The sequence below is a fragment of the Scyliorhinus torazame genome, chromosome 2, assembly GCF_047496885.1.
Source record: "Scyliorhinus torazame isolate Kashiwa2021f chromosome 2, sScyTor2.1, whole genome shotgun sequence".
Lineage (NCBI taxonomy): Eukaryota > Metazoa > Chordata > Chondrichthyes > Carcharhiniformes > Scyliorhinidae > Scyliorhinus > Scyliorhinus torazame.
Window position 1 is genome coordinate 278,502,897 of NC_092708.1, and position 24,701 is coordinate 278,527,597.

At 48.5% G+C, this 24,701-nt stretch overlaps 1 protein-coding gene across 2 annotated transcripts in view; it reads left to right on the forward strand.

The window, feature by feature from the left end:
* Positions 1-24,701, forward strand: part of LOC140398981 (G2/M phase-specific E3 ubiquitin-protein ligase-like) — a 449,971-nt gene that overhangs the window by 109,241 nt on the left and 316,029 nt on the right. The gene's annotated exons all lie outside the window — the stretch shown is intronic.

Genomic DNA, 24,701 nt, shown 5'->3' on the forward strand with positions numbered 1-24,701 from the left:
AGGACTTTAAACTAAAGATTGGGGGGAAGGGAAAGTCAGGGAACCAAGAGGTGAAGTAATCAGTGGGAAGCGTAGCTGCTTAGGAATACAAAAAAGCACGAAAAGACAGAACTCAGGAGAGGTTACGATAGTCCCCATCCCACAAAATATGACAGTGTATGGAAAGGCTCAGTAAACCAAGGTTCACCACACTAAGAAAACAAAAAGGGACGGTCAATAGAGAATTAAAGGTGCTATATTTAAATGCGCGCAGTGTACGGAACAAGGTAGATGAGCTTGTGGCCCAGATTGTGACTGGCAGGTATGATGTGGTAGGCATCACAGAGACGTGGTTGCAGGGGGTTCAGGACTGGCATTTAAACATCCAGGGATTCACAACCTATCGAAAAGACAGAGAGGTGGGCAGAGGGGGTGGGGTTGCCTTGTTAATTAGGAATGAAATTAAATCAATAGCACTAAACGACATAGGGTCAGATGATGTGGAGTCTGTGTGGGTAGAGTTGAGGAACCACAAAGGCAAAAAAACCATAATGGCAGTTATGTACAGGCCTAACAGTGGTCAGGACCAGGGGCACAAAATGCACCACAAAATAGAAAGTGCATGTCAGAAAGGCAAGGTCACAGTGATCATGGGGGACTTCAATATGCAGGTGGACTGGGTAAATAATGCTGCCAGTGGACCCAAGGAAAGGGAATTCATTGAATGTTTACAGGAGGGCTTTTTGGAACAGCTTGTGATGGAGCCCACGAGGGAACAGGCCATTCTGGACTTAGTGTTATGTAATGAGCCAGACTTGATTAAAGATCTTAAAGTAAGGGAACACTTAGGAGGCAGTGATCATAATATGGTAGAATTCAATCTCCAATTTGAAAGAAAGAAGGTAGAATCAGATGTAAAGGTGTTCCAGTTAAATAAAGGTAACTACAAGGGCATGAGGGAGGAACTGACGAAAATCGACTGGGAGCAGAGCCTAGTGGGAAAGACAGTAGAACAGCAATGAACATAGAACATAGAACAATACAGCGCAGTACAGGCCCTTCGGCCCACGATGTTGCACCGAAACAAAAGCCATCTAACCTACACTATGCCATTATCATCCATATGTTTATCCAATAAACTTTTAAATGCCCTCAATGTTGGCGAGTTCACTACTGTAGCAGGTAGGGCATTCCACGGCCTCACTACTCTTTGCGTAAAGAACCTACCTCTGACCTCTGTCCTATATCTATTACCCCTCAGTTTAAAGTTATGTCCCCTCGTGCCAGCCATATCCATCCGCGGGAGAAGGCTCTCACTGTCCACCCTATCCAACCCCCTGATCATTTTGTATGCCTCTATTAAGTCTCCTCTTAACCTTCTTCTCTCCAACGAAAACAACCTCAAGTCCATCAGCCTTTCCTCATAAGATTTTCCCTCCATACCAGGCAACATCCTGGTAAATCTCCTCTGCACCCGCTCCAAAGCCTCCACGTCCTTCCTATAATGCGGTGACCAGAACTGTACGCAATACTCCAAATGCGGCCGTACCAGAGTTCTGTACAGCTGCAACATGACCTCCCGACTCCGGAACTCAATCCCTCTACCAATAAAGGCCAACACTCCATAGGCCTTCTTCACAACCCTATCAACTTGGGTGGCAACTTTCAGGGATCTATGTACATGGACACCTAGATCCCTCTGCTCATCCACCCTTCCAAGAACTTTACCATTAGCCAAATATTCTGCATTCCTGTTATTCCTTCCAAAGTGAATCACCTCACACTTCTCTACATTAAACTCCATTTGCCACCTCTCAGCCCAGCTCTGCAGCTTATCTATATCCCTCTGTAACCTGCTACATCCTTCCACACTATCGACAACACCACCGACTTTAGTATCGTCTGCAAATTTATTCACCCACCCTTCTGCGCCTTCCTCTAGGTCATTGATAAAAATGACAAACAGCAACGGCCCCAGAACAGATCCTTGTGGTACTCCACTTGTGACTGAACTCCATTCTGAACATTTCCCATCAACCACCACCCTCTGTCTTCTTTCAGCTAGCCAATTTCTGATCCACATCTCTAAATCACCCTCAATCCCCAGCCTCCGTATTTTTTGCAATAGCCTACCGTGGGGAACCTTATCAAACGCTTTGCTGAAATCCATATACACCACATCAACTGCTCTACCCTCGTCTACCTGTTCAGTCACCTTCTCAAATAACTCAATAAGGTTTGTGAGGCATGACCTACCCTTCACAAAGCCATGCTGACTATCCCTGATCATATTATTCCTATCTAGATGATTATAAATCTTGTCTCTTATAATCCCCTCCAAGACTTTACCCACTACAGACGTGAGGCTCACCGGTCTATAGTTGCCGGGGTTGTCTCTGCTCCCCTTTTTGAACAAAGGGACCACATTTGCTGTCCTCCAGTCCTCTGGCACTATTCCTGTAGCCAATGATGACATAAAAATCAAAGCCAAAGGTCCAGCAATCTCTTCCCTGGCCTCCCATAGAATCCTAGGATAAATCCCATCAGGTCCCGGGGACTTATCTATTTTCAGCCTGTCCAGAATTGCCAACACCTCTTCCCTACGTACCTCAATGCCATCTATTCTATTAGCCTGGGGCTCAGCATTCTCCTCCACAACATTATCTTTTTCCTGAGTGAATACTGACGAAAAATATTCATTTAGTATCTCGCCTATCTCTTCAGACTCCCCACACAATTTCCCATCCCTGTCCTTGACTGGTCCTACTCTTTCCCTAGTCATTCGCTTATTCCTGACATACCTATAGAAAGCTTTTGGGTTTTCCTTGATCCTTCCTGCCAAATACTTCTCATGTCCCCTCCTTGCTCGTCTTAGCTCTCTCTTTAGATCCTTCCTCGCTACCTTGTAACTATCCATCGCCCCAACCGAAACTTCACACTTCATCTTCACATAGGCCTCCTTCTTCCTCTTAACAAGAGATTCCACTTCCTTGGTAAACCACGGTTCCCTCGCTCGACGCCTTCCTCCCTGTCTGACCGGTACATACTTATCAAGAACACGCAGTAGCTGATCCTTGAACAAGCCCCACTTATCCAGTGTGCCCAACACTTGCAGCCTACTTCTCCACCTTATCCCCCCCAAGTCACGTCTAATGGCATCATAATTGCCCTTCCCCCAGCTATAACTCTTGCCCTGCGATGTATACTTATCCCTTTCCATCATTAACGTAAACGTCACCGAATTGTGGTCAATGTCCCCAAAGTGCTCTCCTACCTCCAAATCCAACACCTGGCCTGGTTCATTACCCAAAACCAAATCCAACGTGGCCTCGCCTCTTGTTGGCCTGTCAACATATTGTTTCAGGAAACCCTCCTGCACACACTGTACAAAAAACGACCCATCTATTGTACTCGAACTATATCTTTTCCAGTCAATATTTGGAAAGTTAAAGTCTCCCATAATAACTACCCTGTTACTTTCGCTCTTATCCAGAATCATCTTCGCCATCCTTTCCTCTACATCCCTAGAACTATTAGGAGGCCTATAAAAAACTCCCAACAGGGTGACCTCTCCTTTCCTGTTTCTAACTTCAGCCCATACTACCTCGGAAGAAGAGTCCCCATCTAGCATCCTCTCCGCCACCGTAATACTGCTCTTGACTAGCAGCGCCACACCTCCCCCTCTTTTGCCTCCTTCTCTGAGCTTACTAAAACACCTAAACCCCGGAACCTGCAACATCCATTCCTGTCCCTGCTCTATCCATGTCTCCGAAATGGCCACAACATCGAAGTCCCAGGTACCAACCCATGCTGCCAGTTCCCCTACCTTGTTTTGTATACTCCTGGCATTGAAGTAGACACACTTCAAACCACCTACCTGAACACTGGCCCCCTCCTGCGACGTCAAATCTGTGCTCTTGACCTCTATACTCTCATTCTCCCTTACCCTAAAACTACAATCCAGGTTCCCATGCCCCTGCTGCATTAGTTTAAACCCCCCCAAAGAGTACTAACAAATCTCCCCCCCAGGATATTTGTGCCCCTCAGGTTCAGATGTAGACCATCCTGTCTGTAGAGGTCCCACCTTCCCCAGAAAGAGCCCCAGTTATCCAAAAATCTGAATCCCTCCCGCCTGCACCATCCCTGTAGCCACGTGTTTAAATGCTCTCTCTCCCTATTCCTCATCTCACTATCACGTGGCACGGGCAACAACCCAGAGATAACAACTCTGTTTGTTCTAGTTCTGAGCTTCCATCCTAGCTCCCTGAAAGCCTGCCTGACATCCTTGTCCCCTTTCCTACCTATGTCGTTGGTGCCAATGTGGACCACGACTTGGGGCTGCTCCCCCTCCCCCCCGAAGGACCCGGAAAACTCGATCCGAGACATCACGTACCCTTGCACCTGGGAGGCAACATACCAAACGTGAGTCTCTCACACTCCCACAAGATCTCCTATCTGTGCCCCTGACTATAGAGTCCCCAATTACTAATGCTCTGCTCCTCTCCCCCCTTCCCATCTGAGCAACAGGGACAGACTCCGTGCCAGAGGCCCGTACCCCATGGTACCAATGGCAGGAGTTTCTGGGAGTAATTGAGGACACAGTACAGAGGTTCATCCCAAAGAAAAGAAAGGTTATCAGAGGGGGGGATTAGGCAGCCATGGCTGACAAAGGAAGTTAGGGAATGCATCAAAGCAAAAGAGAAAGCCTATAATGTGGCAAAGAGTCGTGGGAAGTCAGAAGATTGGGAAGGCTACAAAAACAAACCGAGGATAACAAAGAGAGAAATAAGGAAAGAGAGGATCAATTATTGAAGGTTTTCAGGCACTGGGCAGGAAAGGAGACTGAAGGAGCTATCTTTTAAAGTGGTTGGGAAGAGTTTTAGGTATCTGGGGATTCAAGTGGCCAAGGATTGGAGGCATCTTCACAAGTTAAATTTGGGCAAAGCAGTGGATCAAATGAGGAAGGATTTTTGTAGATGGGACATGCTCCCACTGACGCTGGTGGGGAGGGTTCAGACGGTGAAGATGACTACTTCCGAGACTGCTTTTCTTTCCAGTGTCTCCCGAATTTTGTCCCAAAGGCTTTTTTCAGAAGTATTAATGTGGTGATATCGAGGTTTATATGGGCGGGTAAAACCCCGAGAGTAAAGAGGGTACTCCTGGAATGGGCCCATTCAAAAGTCTGATGGCAGTAGGGAAAAAGCTGTTCTTGAGTCGGTTGGTACGTGACCTCAAACTTTGGTATCTTTTTCCTGACGGAAGAAGGTGGAACAGAGGATGTCCGGGGTGCGTGGGGTCCTTAATTATGCTGGCTGCCTTTCTGAGGCAGCGGGAATTATAGATAGAGTCAATGGATGGGAGGCTGGTTTGCATGATGGACTGGGCTACATTCACGACCTTTTGTAGTTTCCTGCGGTCTTGGACAGAGCAGGCTCCATACCAAGCTGTGATACAACCAGAAAGAATGCTTTCTATGGTGCATCTGTAGAAGTTGGTGAGGGTCGTAGCTGACATGCCAAATTTCCTTAGTCTTCTGAGAAAGTAGAGTCGTTGGTGGTCTTTCTTAACGATAGTGTCGACATGGGGCGACCAGGACAGGTTGTTGGTGATCTGGACACCTAAAAACTTGAAGCTCTCGACCCTTTTTACTTCGTTCCCATTGATGTAGACAGGGGCATGTTCTCCACTACGCTTCCTGAAGTCGATGACAATCTCCTTCGTTTTGTTGACATTGAGGGAAAGATTATTGTCGTCGCACCAGTTGACCAGATTCTCTATCTCATTGCTAGACTCTGTCTCGTCATTGTTTGAAATCCGACCCACGACGGTGGTGTCATCAGCAAATTTGAAAATTGAGTTGGAGGGGAATTTGGCCACACAGTCATAGGTATATAAGGAGTGTGGTAGGGGGCTGAGGACACAGCCTTGTGGGGCACCGGTGTTGAGGATGATCGTGGAGGAGGTGTTGTTGCCTATCTTTACTGATTGTGGCCTGTGGGTTAGAAAGTTCAGGATCCAGTCGCAGAGGGAGTAGCCGAGGCCAAGGCCACAGCGTTTGGAGATGAGTTTCGTAGGAATGATGGTGTTGAAGGCTGAGCTGTAGTCGATAAATAGGAGTCTGACATAGGTGTCTTTGTTATCTAAGTGTTCCAGGGCAGAGTGCAGGGCCATGGAGATGGCGCCTGCTGTGGACCTGTTGCAGCGGTAGGCGAACTGTAGTGGATCAAGGCAATCCGGGAGGCTGGAGTTGATTCGTGCCATGACTAACCTTTCGAATCACTTCATGATGATGGATGTCAGAGCCACTGGACGATAGTCATTAAGGCACGCTGCTTGACTTTTTATTGTTACAGGGATGAACATCAGCAGTAAGAGGGGGGAAAGGGAAAAATGGGGGGTGGGGGGGGGGGGGGGGGGGAGGAAAATAGGAGGCATGGTAATATTAAATAAGGACAGGGAATTTAGTATACGGGTAATTGGGGATCGGGCGGGAAAAACCATGTTTAATGCATTAGACAGTTCAGATCTCAAACCAGCGACTAAAGCGGTTTTGAATGGTCCTAGGGTACTCGCATCCCACGTCCTGTCTCCTTCCTGGAGCTCCATTCTGGAATGCTCCTTCCAAGCTGTTCTAAATCTTTCCTCATCTGTGAGATACTCCGAATGCTTTTGAACACAGGATGTTATTTTTCCCCAGTCAGTTTTGGGTGGGTTGAATCTTAATAGCCAATCTTTAATTGCCTGCCATCCCGCTTCCAGATTTTGTAAATCGTCGCCTAGGGCAAACCGAACTTCCATCGAGAGTATTTGACCATCGCGGGCATGAACCATCGCTGACAAAACCTGTACACCACCTAATGGACGAAGACTGTAAATATTCTGTAAGCACTCGAGCGGATCCCAGGTGGCTAACCCCCTTTTTTTTTACGGTGCGGGAGTTCTTTGGACCATCGGTCAACTTTATCGGGGTCTGCTAGATCATGAACCCAATGTCGGGCATGCTGAGATCTATTGGTTGTTACATCGTTTTCGGTTGTTTCGGTCACTCAACCTTAACCCGTTTGGTGCGCAATGGGGCGAGTCGTAAAGCTCCAGTCCTGCCACTAGGTTTGTCTTTTGCGTCACTATCATCCTCCGAGCTAACTAATTTCCTTTGTTCAGCACCTCTTGTAGTGATAACAATCTCGGTGCCTGCTGAAGCTGCCCTGGGAGGCCTTTGAATCGGGGTTAGCTGGGTGTTTTGGCTGGCTACACTCACATTGTAGGCGACTGTGGTGACTAGCTGAGGTTGAGCGTTCGTGGGGACAAGGGCTATTGAATCCGGTCCGGACATGGGTAATTGCTTTTTAATTATTTTTTATATTTTTAATAAATTTAGTGTACCCAATTAATTTTTTCCAATTTAAGGGACAATTTAACGTGTTCAATCCACCTACCTTGCACATCTTTGGGTTGTGGGGGCGAAACCCATGCAAACACTGGGAGAAAGTGCAAACTCCACACGGACAGTGACCCAGAGCCGGAATCAAACCTGGGACCTCGGCGCCGTGAGACTGCAGTGCTACCACTGCGCCACCGTCCTGCCCTGACATGGGGAATTGTTGGCCGGACCACACCTGTGGAGTCTGTGTCAGAGGATTCATAGTCGCCATGGTAGCAGTGGCTGGTGGCAATGCAGGAGCTGTGCTAGTACAGTCAGGGTCAGAATTAATCCTGAGTCCGCCTGTGGCGGAATTGTCTAGGTTGGAGAATTGAGAAATAGCTGAGGGTTTAAAGACTGTTTTGCCGGCTTCAACGCTGCCAAATTTTCTCTCAGTAATTCGTTATGACATTTCATGTCGTCCATTTCCTTTTCCAGAAAACACCTTTCTTTAAGTAACTGGCTATTTGCATTTTGTAGCCCATCAATTTGTGATAGTAATTGTTGAACTCTGGAGTCCGAGTCGGTTAATGAAATTTTAGTTTTTTCGTGTTCGATCAATAGGGTTTTTAATTGTTCATGCTTTGGTTTTGATTTCTGCAATCGTTCACAGACTGCCTGGACTTGACCTTTGGCATTTTAAGTTTGCGATCGTTGTTTGTTTTGGCGATCATCTCCTGTCGTCTACGGAGCTGCCCATTACCACACGAGACCATCTAACACGCTCCCTATCCTTCAGTCAGGTAGTTTTCCCCCAAACTCTTTTTATATTTTCAAGGAACCATTGACCCTTGGGAATGTTGTATTTTAATTTAATCTCCATATTTGCGACGGACAAATCAAACTGCCGATTAATACAAGATTTAAGATCTCCGCGCATATCATCAGTCAACACGCCTGGTGCAGCCCGGCCGCTCCATATACCAAATTACACCGATATAAGACGTCTGATAAAAGATTTGCACAGTCTTTTCTTTTAAAGTTCTTTTGTTGGTAGGGGGACGTTTCGTGAGCCGTTGAGGCTTAAGACTTTTAATGAGATAAAGATGGTTTCTTACCTCAGTCCCGCCGATCTTCAGATTGAAGTCAAAGTTCGGTCTTCCGGTCAGCGATTCTGCCTTCCGGCCTTGTCGTTAACGATTTGGTATCTTGTACTCTCGTCTACGGCACGGTATGCAGTCCACCTTGTCCCTCCTTTCGTCTCGCAGCACCAGTTGCCAGTTGGTGTCGAGCTGCTCGCAGCGCCAGTTGATGGATCTCTGTGTCTATTCGGAACCCCGGATATGCGTTATCCCTTCTTAGTTCTCAAATAACAGAAATTTAGGCTGTGCTTTTTGGCAAAGCTATGTTGAACTTTATTGTCAGCTTTAGTGTCCACTGGTAAGCTTTTGGTTACAATACCAATATGTCTCGGATCGTGTTTTCGGGATCCTTAAAGGGGAGGGGGAGCAGCCCCAAGTCGTGGTCCACATAGGCACCAACGACATAGGTAGGAAAAGGGATGGGGATGTAAGGCAGGTATTCAGGGAGCTAGGGTGGAATATTAGAGCTAGAACAAACAGAATTATTATCTCTGGGTTGCTACCCGTGCCATGTGCTCGCGAGATGAGGACTAGGGAGAGAGAGCAGTTGAACACGTGGCTACAGGGATGGTGCAGGAGGGAGGGAGTGATTCAGATACCGGGATAATTGGGGCTCATTCTGGGGTAGGTGGGACCTCTACAAATGGGATGGTCTAAACCTGAACCAGAGGGATACCAATATCCTGGGGGGGAAATTTGCTAATGCTCTTCGGGAGGGTTTAAACTAATTCAGCAGGGGGATGGGAACCTGAATTGTAGCTCCAGTGTACAGGAGGTTGAGAGTAGTGAGTTTGAGTAAAGTTTCAAGGTCGCAGGAGTTTACCGGCAGGCAGGAAGGTGGTTTGAAGTGTGTCTACTTCAACGCCAGGAGCATCCGGAAGAAGGTGGGTGAACTTGCAGCATGGGTTGGTACCTGGGATTTAGATATTGTGGCCATTTTGGAGACATGGATAGAGCAGGGGCGGGAATGGTTGTTGCAGGTTCCGGGGTTTAGATGTTTCAGTAAGCTCAGGGAAGGTGGTAAAAGAGGGGGAGGTGGTGGCATTGTTAGTCAACTACAGCATTACGGTGGCAGAAAGGACGTTTGATGAGGACTCGTCTACTGAGGTGTAGTATGGGCTGAGGTTAGAAACAGGAAAGGAGAGGTCACCCTTTTGGGAGTTTTCTATAGGCCTCCGAAAAGTCCCAGAGATGTAGGGGAAAGGATTGCAAAGATGATTCTGGATAGGAACGAAAGTAACAGGGTAGTTGTTTTGGGGACTTTAACTTTCCAAATATTGACGGGAAACGCTATGGTTCGAGTACTTTAGATGGGTCAGTTTTTGTCCAATGTGTGCAGGAGGGTTTCCTGACACAGTATGTAGATAGGCCAACAAGAGGCGAGGCCACCTTGGATTTGGTACTGGTTAATGAACCAGGCCAGGTGTTATATTTGGAGGTAGGTGAGCATTTTGGTGATAGTGACCTCAATTCGGTTACGTTTACTTTAGCGATGGAAAGGGATAGGTATTTCCCGCAGGGCAAGGGTTATAGCTGGGGGAAGGGCAATTATGATGCGATTAGACAAGACTTAGGATGCATAGGATGGGGAAGGAAACTGCAGGGGATGGGCACAATTGAAATGTGGAGCTTGTTCGAGGTACAGCTACTGCGTGTCCTGGATAAGTATGTACCTGTCAGGCAGGGAGGAAGTGGTTGAGCGAGGGAACCGTGGTTTACAAAAGTAGTTGAATCACTTGTCAAGAGGAAGAAGGAGGCTTATGTAAAGATGAGACGTGAAGGTTCAGTTAGGGTGCTTGAGAGTTACAAGTTAGCCAGGAAGGACCTAAAGAGAGAGCTAAGAAGAGCCAGGAAGGGACATGAGAAGTCTTTGGCAGGTAGGATCAAGGATAACCCTATAGCTTTCTATAGATATGTCAGGAATAAAAGAATGACTAGGTTAAGGAGTAGGACCAGCCAAGGACAGTAATGGGAAGTTGTGCGTGAAGTCCGAGGAGATAGGAGAGACGCTAAATGAATATTTTACGTCAGTATTCACACAGGAAAAAGACAATGTTGTAGAGGAGAATGCTGTGATACAGGCTACTAGACTAGACGGGATGAGGTTCATAAGGAGGAGGTGTTAGCAATTCTGGAAAGTTTGAAAATAGATAAGTCCTCTGGGCCGGATGGGATTTATCCTAGGATTCTCTGGGAAACTAGGGAGGAGATTGCAGAGCCTTTGGCTTTGATCTTACAGGAATAGTGCCAGAAGACTGGAGGATAGCAAATGTTGTCCCCTTGTTCAAGAAGGGAGTAGAGACAACCCCGGTAACTATAGACCAGTGAGCCTTACTTCTGATGTGGGCAAAGGATTATATGAGATAGGATTTACAATCATCTAGAAAGGAATAATTTGATTAGGGATAGTCAACACGGTTTTGTGAAGGATAGGTCGTGCGTCACAAACCTTATTGCGTTCTTTGAGAAGGTGACCATACAGGTGGATGAGGGTAAAGCAGTTGATGTGGTGTACATGGATTTCAGTAAAGCATTTGATAAGTTTCCCTACGGTAGGCTATTGCAGAAAATACGGAGGCATGGGATTGAGGGTGATTTAGCGGTTTGGATCAGAAATTGGCTGGCTGTAAGAAGACAGAGGGTGGTGGTTGATGGGAAATGTTCAGCCTGGAGTTCAGTTACTAGTGGTGTACCACAAGGATCTATGTTGGGGCCACTGCTGTTTGTCATTTTTATAAATGACCTAGAGGAGGGCGTAGAAGGATGGGTGAGTAAATTTGCAGATGACACTAAAGTCGGTCGAGTTGTGGACAGTGCGGAAGGATGTTGCAGGTTACAGAGGGACATAGATGAGCTGCAGAGCTGGGCTGAGAAGTGGCAAATGGAGTTTAATGCAGAAAAGTATGAGGTGATTCATTTTGGAAGGAGTAAGAGGAATACAGAGCACTGAGCTAATGGTAAGATTTTTGGTAGTGTGGATGAGCAAAGAGATCTCGGTGTCCATGTACATCGGTTCCTGAAAGTTGCCACCCAGGTTGAGAGGGTTGTTCAGAAGGCATAGGGTGTGTTAGCTTTTATTGGTAGAGGGATTGAGTTTCGGAGCCATGAGGTCGTGTTGCAGCTGTACGAAACTCTGGTGCGGCCGCATTTGGAGTATTGCGTGCAGTTCTGGTCGCTGCATTATAGGAAGGATGTTGAAGCATTGGAAAGGGTGCAGAGGAGATTTACCAGAATGTTGCCCGGTATGGAGGGAAGATCTTATGAGGAAAGGCTGAGGGACTTGAGGCTGTTTTCGTTAGGGAGAAGAAGGTTAAGAGGTTACTTAATAGAGGCACACAAGATGTTCAGAGAATTAGATAGGGTGGACAGTGAGCGCTTTTTCCTCGGATGGTGATGTCTAGCACGAGGGGACGTAGCTTTAAATTGAGGGGAGATAGATATAGGACAGATATCAGAGGTAGGTTCTTTACTCAGAGTAGGAAGGACGTGGAATGCCCTGCCTGCTGACAAAACATTAAATTCTTTACCCGTCAGTCTGGCCTCAATAAAACTCTAGATGGATTTGTAGGCATAGCATTAGTTATTTTTATTTGACTTGCAAGTCTGACTCGTTTCACAAAAACCCAGAACACAAGCAGTCTCCTAGGTCTCCAGAATCGAGTGCTGTTGGAGAACAAAGAAATCTCTACAGATACATTCAAATGGCATCAAGTTTCGCACACACGATTCCCATCGGTCATCCTATACCCCTCCTGACCTGGCCATACATCCTAATTGGCTCACTTCTTATTCCTTCCCCTAGCCTCTTGTTACCCAGCATCCTTTTCTCCTAATACATTAGACACCCCTCCCCCCTTCCTTGCCATGCTCTCTGAAATCCTTTGTCTGTGAACTAACATGAATTAGACTTGCCTACATATTTAAAGTAACTATTTTATATCACATTCGTCATTCCCTCCTTTTATCATTTCATGATAACCCAGCTATTCAATCCGTAGCTACGGCCCCTCATCTAAAAAGATTTGTCGCTGTATTTCCAATTTCTGTTATAGCCCCCCCTCATCCGCTGCACCCTCGTGGATCCTAACAGCCAAGATTCTAGGGGCGTCTATCTGTTCCAGTGCACCCCGCATTCTACCCATCACGCATTTAAGGATGGCCAGGCCCACAAAGATGCAGTCGAGTGCCACTGCTAAATACATGGCCATATTTATCAACCAGTCCTTCCAACCTCCAAATCCCCAGTTACCCCAAGAGCCAGGATCCTGCATTCCGTCCAGGTGATCCCGTATGCAATCCATAAATTTAGTGATGTTAGCGGTTAGGTCTTGAACTCCCATGATACACTTGCCCTGCAATATGGCGCATACCCCACCCTCACGGGCCAGAAGATAGTCAAGAGCATACCGGTTCTGCAGTGCAAACAACCGCAGCTGAGACAATTCCTTGGTTATTGCCCCGAGGGCTCCCAAGGTTTCGTTTCCCAGGATGGTAAGGCCACAAATAAAATAATTCCTATCGCTGACTGCCAAGGAACCCCCCACACCTCCCAGTGTCAAGACGCTCAGAATTCCCCACCCGGCTGAGTGGCCCGGTTGGGTGCAAGAACCTGAGGTTTTTTCCAGTTCCCGCAGAATTCAGCTGAGACTGCCCGGCGTGCCAACTGATTGTGCAGCATCCACGCCGAGGGGCAGGGGACTGTGGTAGGGACTAGAGTCCCAATAGCAATTTGGCAGGGAAATGGGGGTGACAAAACATTGGTCGCTGTGCCATTAAAAAAAAAAGTAGTATCCTTGCTCCGTGTACAGGCTTGCAACACAATCAGTATATCGGTTGCGTAGGGATCCCCAGTAGCCCAGTTTATCCAGCTTTGGAACGCCCATTCGGGCCTCCCAGCAATGCGGAAAGCCCTAGTCCCAACAGTGATATGAGAGACATTCGCCCAGCCACAAAGGAGCTGGAGGCCGGCGTTCAATGGAACGCAGGTGGTGTTGTAACAAACGCATTGGCCAGACGCCTGAGTGATATGACACCTCCTGTCCGTACAGGTGGGGAACAGACATGTTATATTTGTTTCCACCTCTACCAGCAAACAGCCATACCCGACACTGCTGAAACAATTCTCGTACGACCGGGAGTCCCTATTGGGAGAGAAGTGGCTAGGTATGTACACCCTCCACCGTTGCAGCCTATCATACTGTGAGTGGGAATTATCCCGAGGCAGGGGAAGGCAAATAGCCGGTGGTGCTGAACCCGGATCGTAAGGAAGAGTGACTTGCTCAGGCAGTGGCTCGGAATGCTGACAATGAACCACCGTTTGGGGAGTGCCCCAAAGCGGTGAAACAGAAAATAACCTAGACACCGCTGCGGGGTTCGGGTAGCAGACAACCCGTCCCTGGCCATACAAGCGGTGGTAAATCTGGGAGAAGAGATTCATACTACCCGGGTTTTCCTCAGTCTGGGCCCTAAATAAATTAAGTGTATCTCCTGATAACCTACGTTCTAGTTATACTCCCCTCCTTACACGCCTCATCCTCTCTCTAGTCCCCCTCTCTCACAACCTCTTCCTACCCTCTCCTGACGGTCTGATTGTACCTTTATGGCACCAATCTTAACACATCCAAAATCAAATTTACATGTACTCCAAAAACAAGGCAATGTCCATGTAATGTTCCCTTCCCATCGCCGGGACAGGTGCAATTGCTTCATGAGTCCTGCATTGTCCGTTACCCTGATGACCTTCCATGAGTCGATACCATGCCCTCGTATATGGGGGCATCGAAGAACATCACCTCTGCATAACCGAAATGTCCTTGTAGTTTGGTTGGGGTTACACCTGTAAAACAGCGCTGGGGAAGGGTTAGTAACCAACCTTTTTACAGTGGCAGAGGTGGACCCAATTTACAGTGGTGGAGGTGGACCCAAGCACTCCGCCCCTCCACTTTAACTGCCGTGGGGGTGGTAAGGAGAACTTGGAAGGGCCCCTCCCATCGCGGCTCCGACCCTTTCCGAGTCCAATTTTTGACCATGACATAACTACCGGGCTGCACTGAAAGTGAGCTACGTAATGGGGGCGGTGGCTGGTGAGCCGCGCGGACCTGGCCATGGAGCTCCTTGAGGACCTCAGTGAGGGCTAGAACATAGGTGGTCATTTCTTCAGTCATATGGTGAAACTGAACCAGTCTTGGAACATGCAGGCTCCAGGGAGTTTTAAGGAGCTTGCCATAAAGGATCTCGGCAGGAGAGAGCCGGGCCGGTCCTGCAGGTGTAACCCGCAGCTGGAAGAGGGCAACGGGGAGCAACTTAAGCCATGTCTGCTCTTAATTTAGCCAATTTAGTTTTGAGGGTCTGATTGTGTCTCTCAACCAACCCGGCCGCCTGCGCTCTGTACGCACAGTGTAACTGCTGGCGTATGCCCAACTGGGAGCAGAACTCCTTGTTAATCTGTCCAATAAAATGAGGCCCATTATCAGAACTTAACCGAGCTGGTATACCGTACCGGGGAATGATTTCCCGCATCAGAACTTAAACCACAGTAGCAGCTTTATTATCGGTAGTCGGATACGCCTCGACCCACCTGAACACACCCACAATGACCAAAACATATTTATAACATTGACACCTTTCTAACTCAATGTAATCCATTTGGAGCGTCTCAAAGGGACCATTGGGCAATGGGGTTTGCCCCATACCACAAGGGATACCTTTGCCGGTGTTATATTGCTGACAGATTAAACACCGATTACTGATACTCTGGGCCAACCCCTGCATTTTAGGGTGCCACCAAGTATCCAGCAACAAATCACTAGTCCCCCGAGCCCTACAATGAGTTGCAAAGTGTACACATTCGATGACCAATAAAGCCAGTACATCAGACATACAAGTCTGATGTGCTGGCGTGGCCCATAAAGAGGAAACAGAATCATATGTACAACCTAGCCGTTTCCACATTTGTTTATCATTCAGGAGCGTTCTCCTGTAACTTATGACGTCTTGGATGGTTGGCATTGGCTTGTCAGAAGCAGACATATTTATAGCAGATCATTTAGCCTGATTTAACATTTTAGGCACCATCACTTGCTGAATTTGCGCGGCTGTCCGCTTGTTCATTACCAACGTCAACTGGGGTCTTACCGTTTGTATGGGCAGCGCATTTAATGACGGAAATCTGCGCGGGCATAAGGACGGCCTGTAGTAGGTCATTAACTAAACCCGGTGGGATATTTCCGTGCCGGCCGAGGTAAGGAATCCCCTATTCTTCCAGAGCTGTCCGAAGTCATGAACTACCCCGAAGGCGTATCGGGAGTCAGTGTAAATATTTACCCGACGATCTACCCCAAGTATACATGCACGGGTAAGGGCAAAACGTTTGGCTTGTTGGGCTGAATGAGGGGTCTGAAAAGCGGCCGCTTCTAGGATTAGACCACCCTGATCTACGATTGCGTAACCGGACAGTCTCCGGCCAGTGGGGCTTATTAATGCACTGCCATCAACATACATAATCATGTCCGGTTGTTCTAATGGAATATCACTCGGATTGTCCCTTATTGTGGTAGTTTCCTGAATCAAGGCGAAACAGTCGTGGCCAGGTGCGTTTTCATGGACGGGGGACCGCTAAGAAAACAGGCTGGATTGATAGTGGTACAGTATTTAAATGTCAGACGTGGGTTGTTCAAAAGGTATATCTCATACCTATTCTGATGAGCTGCGGTAAGATGCTGAGTCTGCAGTTGCCCCAATAGTGCGATTACCGAGTGGGAGCTATATACCTTAATATGCTGTTGGAGAGTTATATTGGCAGCAGCCTGCAAACTATTGTATATCGCTGCCAAGATCTGGGTGCAAACAGGGTGGCCCAATGTCACTGGATCAAGTTTGGAAGAGTAATATGCTACGGGCCGGTGCTTGTCCCCATGTTGCTGGGTGAGTACCGCTGTTGAACATCCTTCCAGAACAGTACAGTATATCTGGAACGGTCGGTCGTACAAGGGCCTACCGAGGGCCGGTGCTTGTAACAAGGCCTGCTTCAGGCAACGGAAGGCTTCGAGTGCCTCGGTGGTGAGAGTAAAATTCCCCCCTTCACTAGTGTAAGGCGTCAGCAGCTTTGTATAGACAGCGATGTTTGGTATCCACTGCCGACAATAATTCACCATACCCAGCCAATGACGGACCTCCTTGGCTATGGTAGGGGCGGGGAATTGGCATATTGGTTCAATCCTACTGGGTTTGAGACTTCTTTCTGTGGCGGTAAGTCAAACTCCTAAGAACTTGACGTTTGTCTGAGCCACCAGGACCGTTGATTGTGAAACAACATAACCCAACGAGGATAGGTGGTTTAATAACTGGATCACATCATCCCTGTTACTGGGCTCGTCAGGACTCGCTACCAATATGTCATCTACATACTGCACTAGAGTGGAACCATGTTCCAATGTCAAAGCCTGGAGTTGGGTCTGCAGACATCTGGAGAAGAGCGTAGGTGAGTTGACAAACCCTGTGGCAGTCGGGTCCAGGTATACTGCTGTTCATTGTAAGTGAAGGCAAATAAATATTGGCTTTCAGATGCGAGTGGGAGGGCAAAGAAGGCGTGCTGAAGGTCAATTATGGCGAAGACCCGGGCTTTAGCTGGAATTTGAGCCAGTATGTGGGCAGGATTAGGGACGCGAGCATGTAATGGCTGTGCGATGGCATTGATTGAACGTAAATCCTGTACTAATCGGTACTGGTCTGGTTTGGCTGGTTTAGGCACAGCAAGTATGGGGGTGTTACATTCTGATTGGTAAGGGACCAAAGTACCCTGTTGCAACAGCTCTCGGATTAATTTGTCTATAGATGGGGCAGCTTGGGGTTTCAGGGGGTATTGCCGAATGGAAGGCAGCTTTACATGGTCCTTAATCGTTACCTTAATAGGTGTAACATTTGTCTTTCCCGCTTGTGATGGGTATTCCGCCCAGGCCTGTGCATTGACATATTCCAAAACATCACGTCCCCCGTGATGCTGAAGTCGAGTGTTAATCGTTTCAGGGACCTCAAAATATTTTATGGAAGTGCCGTCTGGCGTGACTTGAAGTGCGTACTCTGTTGGATCTGAATGATCCACTGCCCTCCTTACCATAGGCCCCAGATCCTTGGCATGGTACTGATCATGGACCTGACGTGTAATATAAGGGCTTACCAAAGCTGACTGGCCATAAATGTGGTGGTATTGTAACAAAATCGGCTGTACCTTCTTTTCCCGTGACTGTGGCTGTAACCTTGACTGGCCATTCGGTCCCAATTAACAGCCGGTATTTGTCCTCCAACTCCCTGTTTTGTCCGGTTCTGTCATAGGCCAGGGTAACGTGATGCAGTGAATGTTCAATGTCTAACGTCCACCACTGGGGAGTGATAGAAATATAGCACTGTTGTCTCATCCTCCATGATTGAACCGTTACCCCTTCGTCTCCGCACTCTAGCTGTAGCTGGAAGATACACAGTAAATCTCGGGCCAACAAGTTACAGTCCAATCCAGTAGTCACTACAAACTGATGATCCGCAGACTTATTCTCGTAAGTGACTGTCACTGGTTCAGAAATAGGATACTCACACACCTGTCCTTGGAACCCCGACAAATGCTGCGTGTGGTCGGATAGTGGTAGTCGAAGTTCTGATTGCACCAAAGACATGGCTGCTCCAGTGTCGATTACAAATGGGTAATGTTGATCTCCTCTCTGCAGAGAAATAATAGGTTCCTTGTCCGATTGGAGAGTCCTTATGACTAAATTAGCTAGTCAATCCTGTGTTGGGAAAGGGTTTGCCTGGGAGAAGTCAGTGTACCATGTTTGTCCTCCCCTTGGTGGGTACCCCCTCCTTTGGGTCGGGTGGTCTCCTTCTGCCCGTCTTTTAAAGGGACATTCCTGTTGCCAGTGATCTGCACGGCCGCAATTAAAACATGCATTGTTCCCTCTATATCTGCCCCGTCCTCTCTTCCCAGTAGAATGGCCCCTCACAGTTGTAAAGCTGTTGGTGCATACGGTGGGCCATAAAGAGGAGCTGAGGGTCCATTTGCGTGGGTTTGATATCCTACTCCATGTTGATCCACCCACCCATGGTCACAATAGTGGGGTTCCAGCTGGTAAGCCACCGTTTCTGCCACTGGTTGGGGTCTCAGATCATCCTTTTTCATTACATACTCAGTCTTAATCTTTGTAACTGAGCCTCCTTCCTGGCCTACACCCTCCTTCCATTAAATCTGACTGCCCTGGCCATTTGAGAAGGGTCGTTCTCTGTCCAATTCATGTTATTACATTTCACGGCAATAGCCACGGAAGGTGGTAGGCAATGCATTAACATAGCACAATATTGAGGGGAATTCTGACCATTTTGGTATGGCAAGTCTCCTGACTGCTCACGGTAGATTTCATTAAAACGTTCCAGAAATTCCTCTGGCTCTTCAGTCTTTTTAGGTTTGAGGTCTAAGATAGCAGAAATGATTATGGGCTTTTGAAATGTGACATTCAACACATTCAGAATTTGTGCCCGTCTATCATCGTCCAAAGCATGGGCTTGCTGGAGTGCGGCGTGGCTAGCATAATTCAAGTGATTGAGATGATTGCGGTACTCTGCTGGGGTTAAAACCTGCTGGACTAGGGCCCAGAGGTCCCTAGAATCAGCTTGATAAACTGAGATGGTAGTTCTCAGATAATCCACAAAAGCAGCAGGAGATTTCTTCCTGTCTGGGATTGCAGCCATAATAGGCATCATCTCACTGGGTCTCCATGGAAAATAAACATCTATCGTGGGCTGGGCCGCCGCCGTCACAGCGTCAGGGTTTGGTATTTTCCTAATCGGCAACTGTCTCAGAGTCTCACTAGGGGGCTCTAGCTGATTCCTCTGGCTCTTCCAAGACTTCGACGTCCTTCCCTGTCACTAGGGGGAGCTCCAGCTCCTCCGAACCATCCCCACCCTCTTTCTTTGTTCTCGTACTTTTCTGTCCTACCATATCGGTCTGAAGGAATCTAGGTGGTATGTGTGATTGTTTCTGGATAGGATCAGGCCCCTCTCTCATTGTCCGAGATCGGGTCCGAGAGCTAACTGGGCTTGTGGAACAGCGCTCCCCTTCTCTCGCAGACAGTGAAGATGGTAAAATAGGACCCACGCGATCAACCGAAGGGGCTGGAGAGGCTGGCGTGATTTGAATCTGGAGAGCAGTGACTGCATATAAATTATGATACTCTGGTGGTTCCGGAATTAGTGCAGACAATGCTACTGGTGCAGTCGGAACTCTAGCCGACCTGGTCCAATTTTCTAAATCTTCATCCTCTGTCAATGCAAGGCTAGCCATTGAACTACGTAGCCCTTTTTTTTTTTTTACTCGAGTCCACCCTCTCTTTACTTGCGTGTTTTTTGAATGCACACTCCTTTTTCAAGATCTCCAGAGTTTTCTGGTTTCCCCCTTCACTAATTGGAATTCCCATTTTAAGGGCATTTTCTTGCCAACTTGATAACATGATCTTATCTCTGTCCTCTTGACCATATTGTCTCCATAATCCAATTAATTCTTTTGCTTTCATACTTTGGCTCTTTTTCCAGATTTCCCCCTGAATTTTCTTAATGATGTCCAGGTCTTTAGTGCCCCCCAGTGGCCATTCATCACCCAATTTGTTCCTTAAGGTTGCTGACATTTTCCTAACATCTCTCGCTTTATCTGGATAAATATCACATAATATTTGCAATGGCGTGCCTGGATCATTCGTGTTATCCAAGCAATTCCCCATAATCTCAACTAGCCCTCAAGACTTGAGGTTTTTCGCCACTACAGTCCAAGGATACAATTTTAGCTTAATCAACTATAGATTTAAAAACACTCATTGAACTAAACCCTCATCCTGAGAACAAAGAACAAAGAAATGTACAGCACAGGAACAGGCCCTTCGGCCCTCCAAGCCCATGCCGACCATGCTGCCCGACTAAACTACAATCTTCTACACTTCCCTCTATTCCCATCCTATTCATGTATTTGTCAAGATGCCCCTTAAATGTCACTATCGTGGAGGCTTCCGGGTGCAGCGATGACCAGCTAAGTCGCACGTTTCGGCAGCTCCCGGTGGAACGGACTTTTGGGCTCTTAATAGGAGCCCCAACGGCAATTTTAACGGCTAAAAACACTGTGCGGTAAACCAGAAGGGAATTCCCCCTGGACATGGAAGGAAAAGGGAGAGGAAAGTGGCCGGATTGCGGAGGATCCTCGAGAGCAGCGGCAAGGAAGGCAAGCACAAAGCAAGATGGCGTCGGAAGGTGGCCATTTAGTATGGGGCCCTGACCAACAAGAGTTCCTGCGGCGCTGTGTGGAAGAACTTAAAAAGGAGATGAAGAAGGAGCTGCTGGCCCCGATATTACAGGCGATTGAAGGGCTAAAGGAGGAGCAAAAAACCCAGGAGCAGGAGCTTCGAGTCGTGAAGGCAAAGGCTGCTGAAAATGAAGACGAAATACAGGGCCTGGTGGTGAAGACGGAGATGCACGAGGCACAACACAAAAGGTGTGTGGAAAGGCTGGTGGTGCTGGAGAATAATGCGAGGAGGAAGAATTTAAGGATTCTTGGTCTTCCAGAAGGTGCAGAAGGGGCGGACGTCGGGGCATATGTGAGCACAATGCTTCACTCGTTAATGGGATCGGAGGCCCCAACGGGCCCGTTGGAGGTGGAGGGAGCTTATCGAGTTATGACGCGAAGACCGAGGGCTGGAGAAATACCTCGAGCCATAGTGGTGAGATTTCTCCGATATAATGACAGAGAGATGGTCCTCAGATAGGTGAAGAAAACTCGGAGCAGTAGGTGGGAGAACGTGGTGATCCGCGTATATCAAGATTGGAGTGCGGAGGTGGCGGGAAGGAGGGCAAGTTTTAATCGGGCCAAGGCGGTGCTTCACAAAAGGAAGGTTAAATTTGGAATGTTGCAACCGGCAAGACTGTGGGTCACACACCAAGGGAAGCACCACTACTTTGAGACAGCAGAAGAGGCGTGGACATTTATTGTGGAGGAGAAGCTGGAATAGGCGGGCCAGAAAAAGAACGTTTGGGACAAAGTGGTGGGGTGATTACGTGGGGTGAAGGGGGGGAAAAAGGGGGAAGGGATGATCTCTCAAGTTGTTAATCTTGCGACCCTGTAACTTTTCTCTCTTCCCCATGTCGTGGGGGGGAGGGAGGATGAGGAATTGTGGGCGCCGGCCATTAGGGGTGGGGCCAAGTGGGAAACTCGGGCTTTGTTCCCGCGCTATGGTAATCATGGCGGGAACAGGGAAGCAGGAAGGAGAGGGGCCTCGCACAGTGGGGGCCGAGGTCACGGGGGGAACCCCCAACATGGGGGGTGCAATTACGCTAGAAAAGGATCTAGCGGGGGGGGGGGTTAATTGGGTTGCTGCTGCTGGGGAGAAGGGGGAACTGGTACGGGGTGGGGTGGTCGAGGCAGGAGGCGCCGTCGGGAGGAGATACGGCTACGTGGGAACCGGGTGAGGAGCTGGATTAAAGAAGGGGATGGCTAGTCGACAAGGGGGGGGGGGTAAAGAGCCCCCCAACCCGGCTGATCACGTGGAATGTGAGAGGGCTGAACGGGCCGATTAAAAGGGCACGGGTACTCCACCACCTAAACAAATTAAAGGCAGATGTGGTTATGTTGCATTTGAAACTGATAGACCAGGTCAGACTACGCAAAGGATGGGTGGGGCAGGTGTTTCATTCGAGGTTAGACGCAAAGAACAGGGGGTGACTATATTAGTGGGGAAACGGGGGTAGATATGTGATGGTGAGTAGCAGATTGCAAGGGGAGGCGGTGGTTCTAGTGAACGTATATGCCCCGAACTGGGATGATGCCAATTTTATGAGCCGTATGTTGGGACGTATCCCGGACCTGGAGGCGGGAAAGTTGGTAATGGGGGGAGACTTCAATACGGTGCTGGACCCAGGGCTGGACAGATCGAGGTCCAGGACCGGGAGGAGGCCGGCTGCAGCTAGGGTGCTCAAGGACTTTATGGAGCAGATGGGAGGAGTAGACCCCTGGAGATTTAGCAGGCCTAGGAGAAAGGAGTTCTCGTTTTTCTCCTATGTCCATAAAGTATATTCACGGATAGACTTTTTTGTTTTAGAATCATAGAATCATAGAAGTTTACAGCATGGAAACAGGCCCTTCGGCCCAACCAGTCCATGCCGCCCAGTTTTGGGAAGGGCGCTGATCCCGAAGGTGACAGGGACGGAGTACACGGCTATAGCTATCTCGGACCACGCTCCACATTGGGTGGACCTGGAGATAGGGGAGGAAAAAGAACAGCAACCGCCCTGGAGAATGGACATGGGATTATTGGCAGATGAGGGGGTATGTTTAAGGGTGAGGGGGTGTATTGAAAGGTACTTGGAGCTTAATGACAATGGGGAGGTTCAGGTGGGAGTGGTCTGGGAGGCGTTGAAGGCAGTGGTTAGAGGGGAGCTGATATCTATCAGGGCACATAAAGGAAAGCAAGAGGGTAGGGAAAGGGAGCGGTTGCTAAAAGAACTTTTGAGGGTGGACAGACAATATGCGGAGGCACCGGAGGAGGGACTGTACAGGGAAAGGCAAAGGCTACATGTAGAATTTGACTTGTTGACTATGGGTAATGCAGAGGCACAATGGAGGAAGGCACAAGGTGTACAGTATGAATATGGGGAGAAGGCAAGCCGGTTGCTGGCCCACCAACTGAGGAAGAGGGGAGCAGCGAGGGAGATAGGGGGGGTGAGAGATGAGGAGGGAGAGATGGAGCGGGGAGCGGAGAGAGTGAATGGGGTGTTCAAGGCATTCTACGAAAGATTATATAAAGCTCAGCCCCCGGAAGGGAAGGAGAGAATGATGTGCTTTCTGGATCAGCTGGAATTCCCTAAGGTGGAGGAGCAGGAGAGGGCGGGACTGGGAGCACAGATTGAGATGGAGGAGGTAGTGAAAGGGATTGGGAGCATGCAGGCGGGGAAGGGCCCAGGACCAGACGGATTCCCGGTGGAATTTTATAGGAAGTATATGGACTTGCTGGCCCCGCTTCTGACGAGAACCTTTAATGAGGCTAGGGAAAGGGGGCAGTTGCCCCCGACTATGCCAGAGGCAACAATATCGCTCCTCCGAAAGAAGGAAAAAGACCCACTGCAATGCGGGTCCTATAGGCCCATTTCCCTTTTAAATGTGGATGCTAAGATTCTGGCCAAGGTAATGGCGACGAGGATAGAGGACTGAGTCCTGGTGGTGGTTCATGAGGACCAAACTGGGTTTGTGAAGGGGAGGCAGCTGAACACGAACATACGGAGGTTGCTAGGGGTAATGATGATGCTCCCGCCAGAGGGGGAAGCGGAGATAGTTGTGGCGATGGATGCCGAGAAAGCATTTGATAGAGTGGAGTGGGATTATCTGTGGGAGGTGCTGAGGAGATTTGGCTTTGGAGATGGGTATATCGGATGGGTACAGTTGCTGTATAGGGCACTGATGGCGAGTGTGGTTACGGATGGACGGGGGTCTGATTATTTCCGGCTTTACAGAGGGACGAGGCAGGGGTGTCCCCTGTCTCCGTTATTGTTTGCACTGGCGATTGAGCCCCTGGCCATAGCACTGAGGGGTTCCAGGAAGTGGAGGGGAGTGTTTAGGGGAGGAGAAGAACACCGGGTATCTTTGTATGCGGATGATTTGTTGTTGTATGTGGCGGACCCGGTGGAGGGGATGCCAGAGATAATGCGGATACTTGGGGAGTTTGGGGAGTTTTCGGGGTATAAATGGGGAAAAGTGAGTTGTTTGTGGTGCATCCGGGGGAGCAGTGCAGGAAAATAGAGAATGTACCGCTGAGGAAGGTAACAAGAGACTTCCGGTACTTGGGGATTCAGATAGCCAAGAATTGGGGAACCTTACACTGGCTTAATTTAACACGATTGGTGGAACAGATGGAGGAGGACTTCAAGAGATGGGACATGGTGTCCCTGTCACTGGCAGGTAGGGTGCAGGCGGTTAAAATGGTGGTTCTCCCGAGATTCCTCTTTGTGTTTCAGTGCCTCCCGGTGATGGTCACGAAGGCTTTTTTTAAGAGAATCGAGAAAAGCATTAAGAGTTTTGTGTGGGCCGGGAAGACCCCGAGATTGAGGAGGGGGTTCTTGCAGCGTAGTAGGGATCGTGGGGGGCTGGCACTACCGAGCCTAAATGATTATTACTGGGCCGCCAATATTTCAATGGTGTGTAAGTGGAT